Here is an 11,214-nt window from a genome sequence, read left to right on the forward strand (position 1 = left end):
AGATTTTTTCACTTAATAGAAGTTGTAACATTTTAAAGTTTTTAGGTCATTTCCCAGAAATACTGTTTTATTTAGAACAAGTAGAAAGTTATTTGAAAATACTTTATTAGCTTCTTTTTTAGAAACACAAAGCATATTTATTACATAGTTATTTCTATTTACACATTAGAAATTTTTAAAAAATTAAAATGAATAGAAAAGGAATTTAACTTTGGTTTTAGTATTATTTAAAACTTATCTGATTTTAATCATTTTAGGGAAAAATATATCACATAGTTAATAAAATGAATAGCTTTTTTCCCCCCTAGTCTGCAAATAGATTTATGGACAAGCAACCAAGCACAAAAAGCCAGTTTAACAAACCAATCTTTAAAAAATATTTCTCTCCACTACAATAGCTAAAAACTGTATTGAGAAAATCTGTAAAATGTTTAAATGGTAGTTACATTTTTAGTCTGTTGTTTTTTACATTTTGTAAGAGAAAATATTTTATAAAGTAGCATAGATTTCTGTCTGAAGAAATTAAGTTAAATCAGTGGTAAAAGTTTCTAGGGCAAATTGCTTTCATATTACATTGAATTAGAGGTGCAGTCTTTGGTCAGCATGCTTTTTGCCATCAGTTTGTTCCTTAATGAAATTTTCTTATTACATTATTTATTCTTTTATTTTAAGCCATGATATCTCTACCTGATTGTGGTTTGGCTATATGAAAACTGGAATTAAGAAGGTGGCTGAGATTCTCTAAGAAATCATCAGAACCTTCCAATTACAGGTAACATATATCATGATAATATAATGACATTAATTAAGTGTACACAATCCAAGTTTAAACACTTAGCTTCTAATCACTGCTTCACTTGAGATTGTTAAGCAAATTTGGCTTACATGTCAATACTTCTCACTCCTTGATGATTTGGAATAATAGTTTCTAAAATAAGTTTTGTCAAACTTTGTCCTCCCGATATTTGGTCAAAAAAGTTTGGGGGAACCTCCCCAATTATCTCTTTTTAGAAAATGACTACCCACTCAGAGCAGTCCTGCAGTAAGTAAATTCAATTAATGTGTTAATTTAAAATTTTTGAAACCCTGATTTAGAAATTACATTATATATGTGGAAAGCTCTTAACTTCTCTGGAGTCCAAGCTGGTAATTAAAGTAAAACAGAAAACAACAACAACAACAAAATGTCTTTAGATTTCATATTGGTATACGGCAATGTTTGCTTAAATGTATTGTCACCTGCACTAAACTTTAGTATGAGGAGTATTAAGTCCCTGGCAAGGTTTCATTCAGTTGACAGGGTTTCTAAATTAGCTCCTTTGATTGCTATATGTCAAGCATAATAAACAAACGAAGAACCTGGTGCTGAAAAATTAGTTCCAGCTCACTGAGTTCAAGATTAAATATATTGAGTAATTCAGATACAATGGAATTTTTGAATTAAGATGATAATTTAAGAAATTTGTCAGTGTAAATAAATTGAAGTATCTACATTTTTACATTCTTAGCAGAAAACAAATACATTTAAACTAGCAGTATTTTATAAAATTAGATAAATAATTTAGTGTCTAATACTTATTTGTTAAATGAACTTTGTTTATTCATGTGTCCTACTAGTTTTTTGGGAAGACATACCAATCATCATTTAGATTGTTTTCTATGTAATTTTCATATAAAAATATGTCAGAAGAATCTCCTTTTCATTTAAACAGTAAAAAATGTTTGGATCAGATATGATGAACATCTAAGATCTGATACAATTTTTTTTATGTACCTGGAATCCATTAATTGGCAAGAAAGTATACTACCTTCTCCTTGACCTTAATGCCCATATTCTAAATGTCATTTGTAAGATGGCCAGTATCTCTCAGTTCTATTAGAAAAAATATAAGTCGCCTGGTTACCTAGTGGCATTTTTGAGTATCCACTTAACGTCTGTCCGGTGATGGAGTGCTGCACATGTTTGCGCATACTCCTGCACTACACTTCCAATGGCCTGAGTTATTCACGAAGGTTGTTTGGACCTTTATGGGAGGTCTAATAACAACTTGCATGGAATATGAACAAATTGACAAGAAAGAGGAAGGCAGATGGGGAACAAAGTATCAAGTTTATTACTGCATTTATTACTTTACTACTATGTTGGAGAATGTACTCAGCATAAGAGGTGAATGAGATGAACATCTAAGATCGGATACAACTAGACTTTAAACAGACCTAAGCACTTCATTCTGGGTAAGACTTATGGGTTGAAGTACTGAGGAGAATATGTGCTATCTGCAGGCATCTGGCTCCCAGAAGAAAAAAGAGATGAGCTAATTTAAGCAAACAACGCTTAATTTTTGTTTTCTCAAATTGACCGGTCAGGTGGATCACACTCTCCTTTGAGGCAGAATGAATTCAGTTTCCTCTGTGTGGAAAGACACATGAGGAATATGGATGACATGTTCTCCCTTAACAGTGTTATTTGAATGATAATCAGGGAGGCAAATGTGATGCCACTGAACATACATCACCTCTTAAATCAAGAGACATTAGCAGTTTGGGTCTACCATTCAGATGCTTGTTTACCTTTAAGATGTCAAAACTATCCAAGCTCCCATTTTCTCATTTGTAAATTAATAATAATAATGCCTAACTTTCAAAGTTTTTTTAAGGGTTAAAACAAATAATGCATGTGAAAATGTATGAAACAGAAAATATTATTATTATCTTATTAGATGGTATAGTTCAATCAAGAGTTAGTGAGCACCTTGCTAAGCATTGGAGATATAAAGATGAATAACATATAGTCTCTAACCCTGGGTCTCATGAGAGAATAAAAAAATTGAACAGATCATATCAGGGAGAGAGCAATAATGAGAAATAGTCTGAGTGCTTTGGGGTGCACTAGAGTCTCATTCATTAAAATCTCACAGGAATATTTAAGTTAGTTACCAATTTTGATACAGATCACATGAATCCACCGAGGAAACAATAGCTAAGTGTTATGTCCATGGCTTGCTTTCTATGTTTACTTTGCCCTTTAACCGACATATATATGAACATAAATTCTATGAATCCAAACATTGAACAGTTGAGGTCATGTCGTGTGGTGGTAATATTGGATTTATCAACATCAGGCTGTATATTGTGAAAAACTAGAGAGCATGTCACAAGATCAGTAAGCTTATGGAATAGGATTGACATCTAAGATGAAAGCCAAAGAGAAGAGATTGTTCCCATGACAATAAGAGCTTTGAAAATGCAAAAGGAAGTACCTGGGCAGTAGTCCAGGGTCAAAACCAAACAAGGACTAAAAATCAGGAAAATACACAGGAACTATAGATGTACACAGAAGAAGATTAATTCCTCAAACTGAGATAGTTCAACTCACCTCACTTTCTAAAATGAAAACTATCTTAAGCAGGCAGCTGAAAATACTAGCTCAAAGTACTGTTCAGCCTACTTTGTTTCAAATTTGTCCGATTTTTAAAAAGTGTGATAAAATATACGTAACATAAAATTTACCATTTTAACCATTTAAATACGTGCAATTTAGTGACATTAAGTATATTCACATGTTGTACAACCATCACCACTATCCATTTTCAGGACTTTTTCATCATCCCAAATAGAAATACTATATGCATTAAACAATAACTCCCCATTCTTTCCTCCCCTAGTTCCTGGTTACCCCTATTCTACTTTCTGTGCTTATGAATTTGCCCATTCTAGATACCTAAAATAGTGGAATAATTCTTTTGTGTTTGGCTTATTTTACTTGGCATAGTTTTCATTGTTCATCCACATTGTAGCTAGTGTCAGAATTTCTTTTTAAGTCTGAATATTATTCCATTGTATGTACATACCACTTTTTTTTAAGAACTGCATTCATCTGTTGACAGACATTTGGGTTGTTTCCACCTTTTGGCTATTGTGAATAATGCTGCTATGAATATTGATATACAAATATTTGTTAAGTCCATGATTTTCATTTTGTGGGGTGTGTATACATTCAGAAGTGGAATTGCTGAATTATGTGGCAACTCTATGTTTAATTTTTGGAGAAAATCACTATGCTGTTTTCCGTCATGGCTGCACCATTTTATATTCCCACCAGCAATGCATGAGGTTCTGATTTCCCCACATCCTCATCAAGACTTGTTATTTTTTGGGTTTTGTTTGCTTGTTTTTAATTATAGCCATCCTAATGGGTGTAAAGTGGTATCTTGTTAAGGTTTCAGTTTGCATTTCCCTAATGATTAACTTTGGTAAGTACCTTTTCATGTGCTTATTTGTCATTTGCGTGTCTTCTTTGGAGAAATGTCTATTCAAATCCTTTGCCTATTTTTGAATTGAGTTGTTTGGGGTTTTTGGTTGTTAAGTTGAAGGTATTCTTTATATATTCTGGATATTAACCTTTTATCAGCTATGTGATTGGCTGTGGGTTGTCCTCTCACCCTCTTGATAGTAGTATTCTTTGATGCACAGATGTTTTAATTTTGATGAGGTCCAATCTATCTATTCATTCTTTTGTTGCCTGTGCCTTTGGTGTTATATCCAAGAAACCATTGCCAGCCTGTTTTTACAGCAAGGAAACAGTAAATAAAAACTGGAACAATGTTCTATTAGCTTCTGTAATATAATTATTATTTATCTTTATTTTTACTTTATTAGGTAAAATAGAAGAAATTGAAATGGGGGAGACTTACTGAGACTTAGATAAATATATATTTTTTATTTTATGCAGAACTGCTATTAAAACTATTTAAAACACTAATAAAGATGTGCCAAATATTGTCACTGCTCTCCCAAATTAAAAAGATGGACTTTCTGCTCACTTTAAACTTGAAAAAAATTTTTTATGACATTCATGAAATGATACATGAAATGATTCATGAAATGACTGGTTTGTTTGTAGTGATATATGAAGAAGGCTGATTTTATTACTGATGGGGAAAATTGGCAAATATCTTGTCTTTCTTCTCAAATCTCATGTAATTTACAGGTTAATTGTGCATCACAAACACAAAGTATTTAGATTGGAGAGTTGCTTTCTCTATATTGCTATTGATCTAAATCCATGTGAAGAAAAAAGGCATTAATTTGCAGGTGAAGAGGTGCCAGAAATGATTTATAGATTTTATGGAGTGTCAGGAAATGAACATCACTACTAGTAGCTTTTATGAATACTAAAGATAAGATTCTGAAGGAGTTAGGCTACAAAATAATTATTTCACAGAAGCAAATATTGACATAAAACCAATACGTCCTGTTCTTAAGTGAATGGTAGAGATAAATCATGGAGATTATTCAGTATCACTGCTATGGGCAAGATGGTCTAACCAAAGCTGTCTTCCAAGGGAGGGTATTAAAGCTGCTTTTGTGCTCTAAAAGTACTCTAAATTCCTGAAGCAAGAATCTGAAATAAGCTGGACTTGCCCTCATAAACAGAATGCAAAAGTAACCTGTCTGTTACGGATGAATGGCCTTCATATTTACACACACCTGATTAGAAAGCCAGCTGGGATAGCGCTCAACTGTTCTCGTTTGCCAGAATTTGTATTAAGACAGCTAGAAGCCACCAAAAGAAAAGCAAGCCAGTTCAAATAGGAGATGTGGAAAAAGAATATAGATGCATCTGTTCTTACCAAAAACTTAGAGCACAGTGATTCATGTTACAGTATGAAAGAAAATGTGGGTTGTTGCTGTTAGTTGTCATAATAAAGGGAAATATCTGACAATAGACAGATGATGATTTGAAAGGTGGGATTTGGATGGCAGGGGAAACAGGTGCACCTTTTATATATATATTTTAAAGAATCAATTTCAGTGTTCATACATAGTTTGATGGCACCCAAGAAAATGTTTTGTGGCATTCCCTCTGATCCTTGAGTACATGTGATCTCAGTAAAAAGTTAGATTAAAACCAAAAAAATAAAACTCTATTATTTCTCCCTGCAACCTTATTTAGAATTTCTCCTTAGACGAAGAGCAAACTATTTCCTTCCAAATTTTATCTCTCTAAAAATATTTCCCTCATTCTTCCAATTAAGAGGATCCCAGAAGTTCAACCCATGGCTGCCTACGGGTGCCTTCTTCAGATACATCCAAGAATTCACTAAAATAATAAGTAGGTTTTCCCTGAAAGCAACAGCTACCAGGTGTATTTCTCCTACAGGTTTTTTAATTAAGAGAAAATTTTTCCAGGCACCTTGGCATGTTTGTGGGTTTTATTTTATTCAGAATGACATCTAGTCCCAGTCACAATCTGAGTTGCAGCAGGGCAGGGAGGCAGATGGATGATACATGAGGATGGTGATTATTCATAACTGCTGTGTTAAGAAACAAAACAAAGACTTTTTCCTGTACTCAAAAAATGACACTTTCTTAACAGAAAGTGATTTTATATTTTGAATTTGTTTCCTCTCTATAAATATGATTTTCTGGTGGCTCATCAAATTTCAGTTTCTATAATATTTCTGAAATTCAGGGAGATTCCAGAGTACTAGCTTTAGACTCTCTCTCTCAAAAAAAAAAAAGAAAGAAAGAAAGAAAGAAAAGAAAAGAAAAAGGGAAACAAATAGTATAAAATGATAGTTTAAATTAAAATATTAATATTTAAAAAGAGGAATGAATGTTCTCCATGACATATATTTACATATGAAACAAAAATATTTAAGTCATGGTCATTTCACAGCCCGGTTCTTTCATTTTCTGCCTGGGGACACTGACATTAAGTAGTGGGGGGATAGTCGATGCCAGGACCTCCTGGAGCGTCCTTCCCCTTGGCTGTGTGCTGGCCCTAACTCACTGTCGCTTTGGAGTTGAAGTGTCTGTCTGCCTTCCTTCCTTCCTTCCTTCCTTCCTTTCCTTTCTTCCTTTCTTTCTTTCTTTCCTGTGTTTTAAGCATTAGTACTAGTAAATATTATTACCCAGAAAAATATAAAAGTCATGATCATATACCACACTAAAAAGACTTTAGTGCAATTAAGTAAAACACCCACACATATTGTTCCATTTTCCTGATCTGTGTTCTCTCTGGGCCTGGAAAATAGCACCAATATCAGCTTTCTATGTGATCCAAGCAATATTCTGACTACCTAGGGGGTTTGAGCTAAACTAAGGGGTTTATCAAAGTGTTGGATCCAATTACTTCAACATTGTCCTTATCTGAAGGAGCAGGACAAGGGTTAACCTACTGCACTGATGACTAATATTCAGCTGTGCAGGCATCAAATAACTGCACACAGTAATGTTAAAGGTCTTCCTGACTCAAAGGCATATTTGTTCTGAAAGAGTTTGCATTTAATTTGGCTGAGGGTAGAGGGTTTGATTGTAGATGAGGCTGAGGTCACAGGGTAAGATTAGGTATTTGTAAGGAATGCACATCTTGTTTTCATTATCAAAAAGGTATAAAAAACTTCATAAAAGCATAAAGGCCTGAAAACAGATGGCTAGCTTGACTAAAACCCTTACTTCCTACACATTTTCCCTTACCCATTCATTTTCAAAACAAAATCTTTGGACTATTTTAGGAAGTCCATCATGCTTTGCTCAGTTACAATATTTTTTTTATCCTTTGGCCAGAGGGATGGTTGGGCCAGGAGGACTTAAGTCTTCCTTTCCTGAGTCTTTGGAAGTTATCCTGATTGGTTTGTCTACTGCCAGTTTGTGGCCCTTTTTCTAATGATGTGGTGGTCACAGCTGATTCTCATGGCACACGTGAAACCTATGATAAGCTGGAAAATCATTTAGTGTCCTGGGAAACAGATTAAATGTACAGAGGCATTCATCATTGCCTTGACATTGACTCACATTTTAGTGTTTAGCATGATACATTGTCAGTTAAAAACAAAGATTGACAATACTGGTGCTCTTTTTGTAAAGCTCTTGGTGCATATTATACTCTATGAAGTTATTTTAAAGATAGATATTTCACTATTAACGGTCTTGATTCTCTGATGGTCTATACTGAAAATCTGTTTCGTAAAGGACACGTCCATCTCTTACACAGAGCTACTTTTTAGGTTTAACACTATTAAAAAGAAACGTATTTCTTTCCAAAGACCAGTTAGCAGTCCAGGGTATAGTAAAAGTTATATTCCTCCATCAATGTTGAATATTTTATTCCTATTTGCCTTGCAAAAGGTAGTCTCTTGGAAATTTTAGTTTTAATATTTAAATTTCAAAAGAAATTTCCTTTATGTATCAAATACGTATGCCATTTTTGAAGGTATGTTTAAATATAGAAATAAAAATATCATCAAAAACACAATACATATAACTAAAGTGTATCTGCTATCAAGTATTCATTTTTTCATCAATTCAATAATTTTTTTTTAATGTCTATCGAATTCTAGACACTGTGCTTGGCCTAGGATTCATAACAGTGAAAAAAAGAAACCCTGAGGTGGCTTCCCTTGTGATGAGACAACAATAAGAAAGATAAGTAAAATATATAGCATGTTATGATAAACGGTAAGAAAAAGAGGCAAGAGGGTAAGGAAACAGGACTTTGTGCCTGTGTAGTGGGGAGGGTCTCAGGGGATGGTGGCAATTCAAGATTCAAACAGGGTACAAGAAAATCCTCACTGGCAAAGTGGCATTTAACAAAGACCTGAAGGTGAGGATGCAAGACATATGATTTCCCAGAAGAGGGGTCTCCCAGACAGAAGGACAAATGCCACGAGCAGGACTGTGCCTGCGTGGCATCAGCATGATGAAGCCGAGGGAGCTTAGAGAATAGGAGACACAAGGTGGATGAGGTCAGAGAAGTGAGAAGGGGGCAAGATACGGCAGACCTGGTTCTTCATTAGGGAGCCATGGAAGGCTTTTGAGCAGAGGAGTGATATTACTTGATCTACATTTTATTTTATGTATTTATTTTTAGTTTTATTTATTTATTTTGGGGTTTTTTTTGGGGGGAGAGGTAATTAGTTTTTTATTTATTATAATTATTTTTTAATGGAGGCACTGGGGGCCGAACCCAGGACCTTGTGCATGCTTAGCTTGCACTCTACCACTGAGCTGTACCCTCCCCGCTTGACCTACATTATAATATGAATACATTGTATACTTTGTTGTAAATAAACTGCCAGAGACAGAGCAGGGAAAACAATAAGGAGATTAATTTGATAATTAATAATATATTTTTAGAAGGTAATGTTTACACACATAAAATTAAAAGAAAATAATGCACAGAAGGATGTAATCATGCTGCTACATGATCACCCCTTTGAGTCATTTTTAATGGATTGCCCAGCACCATTAAAGTTGTTTCACACTTTGGTTTCTTTCCCTAAGCCTGAAACTTCTATTCTATAACAAACAAACAAAAAGTTGCTTCCAACTTTAGGAAAAATGTTCACTCATTTATCTTACAATAAAAATTTATGTGCATCAAATGTATGCCAGGCATAAAGACAGTCACGAGAGGTCTAAAGAAGAATAACAACGTTTTTTCAAAATTCTCAGTCACATGAGCAAAACAGAAATATTAAAAGGTATATGTAGTAATACAATTTAGAAGCACAATGCCAGAGATACATCCAGGGCATTATTGAAGCACAGAGTAAGTATATAGACAAAAAGAACATGTGTTTTAACCTAGGTAATCAGGAAACATTGCTAAGTACTATTCTGAGTAGACTTCACTCCCTTAAAACTCTGGTCCTCACATCCTAATACTGTACACCTAGGAAATAGTTTTCAGAGACTTGAGAGAATTGAGTTTTCTCTTAGATATCCAGGATTTTAAGTGTTTCAAATATATAAACAACTTAAAAAGATTTATTTATTGTATATTCAATTTTGTTTTTTCCTCTTGCCTCATGTCATTAGTATCATCCGTAAAAATGGAAAGTTTCCATAAAGGTCTGTGAATGTCCAACCATCAATTCATTTCTGGAAATCATCCAAATTTGTCTTTATAATGACTGTTTGCTGTTCTCTAATGATGAGAAGCTGATTCTTATATCACTCGTGAAAATCTGTGAGAGACTAGTAAATCATGCAGTGTATTGGGGGAAAAGAAATGACATTTTCAGTAATAATCATTAATAGAAGTAGAAATTGGTTCACCAAAAAGAGAAAGCACAGGACTAACAGGCTTTTTTGGTGTCTCTACCTATGAGAAAAGTGTCATAGACATAATGAGTTTGATTTCAGCACAGTGCTAGATTCATTTCCCCATGTGAATCTGGTTTGGAAATTGTATCCAACTGTATTAATCAGATAACATCAACTTGGAGGGCCAGTCTTAGTTCTGTGCCACAAAAAACACACCAACTGCTCGATAACACATAGATGCATGAAAATATTATTAAAGTATAGATGATATAAAACTGAGAGTAGATCTTATCTAAATTAAAGTACCTATGATCAAAGTAATCTGGATAGTTTGGAATATTGGTGCCAAATATTTCCTGGGAGCAACATTGTTGTAATTGAGAAACCACTGTCCTAGAGTCATCTAAGAGTTAGGCTCATGGTTTTCTTAGCAGGTCTGCTAGGTCTTCATGCAAATATCATTCTGGTCACCTGTCCTGGTGAATCAGGATTCTGAGTGGTATATGCAAATTAGATGTCCTCTCACACTCTGATTTCCTGTCCCACCTAAATCATCACAAAGAAGCCAATGTTAAGATTTGCTGCAATGAAAACTTATGTAGTTGACTATTTAAATACTACATCTGAATTCACAAGGTCTTTTAAATTTAGGTACATTTAGGCTTTTCTTTATAATCAATGGGGTACAATACAAGAAACCTGTTTTCCACTGAATCATTTGATAAGATTTACAATCATTTTCATATTCCAATGACCATACACTTTTAAAAAATGTTTATATTCCTCAAATTAAATTATTGGATATGTCCTATAAATGCATGGGCATTTTTGTAAGACTTTTGTTAATCTGCACTCTAAACACTAACAATCTTAATATTCCATTGTCATTTACTTGCCCAGACGTTTGAAATTTTGAAGTAAAGCATTTGACCTTACTTCCTGCAACATTCTTTTCAAACAAATTAATATACCTATGTCACTGAACCAAACTTGGGTCCACTTGCCCACCACACAGCAAAGCTAATCTACTGACACTGGGTTTTGGTGAAGGAAAGTACAGAATTTATTTACAGAGCACCAAGCAAGGAGACTTGCAGCTCTTGCTCTAAAGACCTGAACTCCCTGATGGCTTTCAAGTTAGAATTTTTAAAGGAAACATTT

The sequence above is a fragment of the Camelus ferus genome, chromosome 2, assembly GCF_009834535.1.
Source record: "Camelus ferus isolate YT-003-E chromosome 2, BCGSAC_Cfer_1.0, whole genome shotgun sequence".
Lineage (NCBI taxonomy): Eukaryota > Metazoa > Chordata > Mammalia > Artiodactyla > Camelidae > Camelus > Camelus ferus.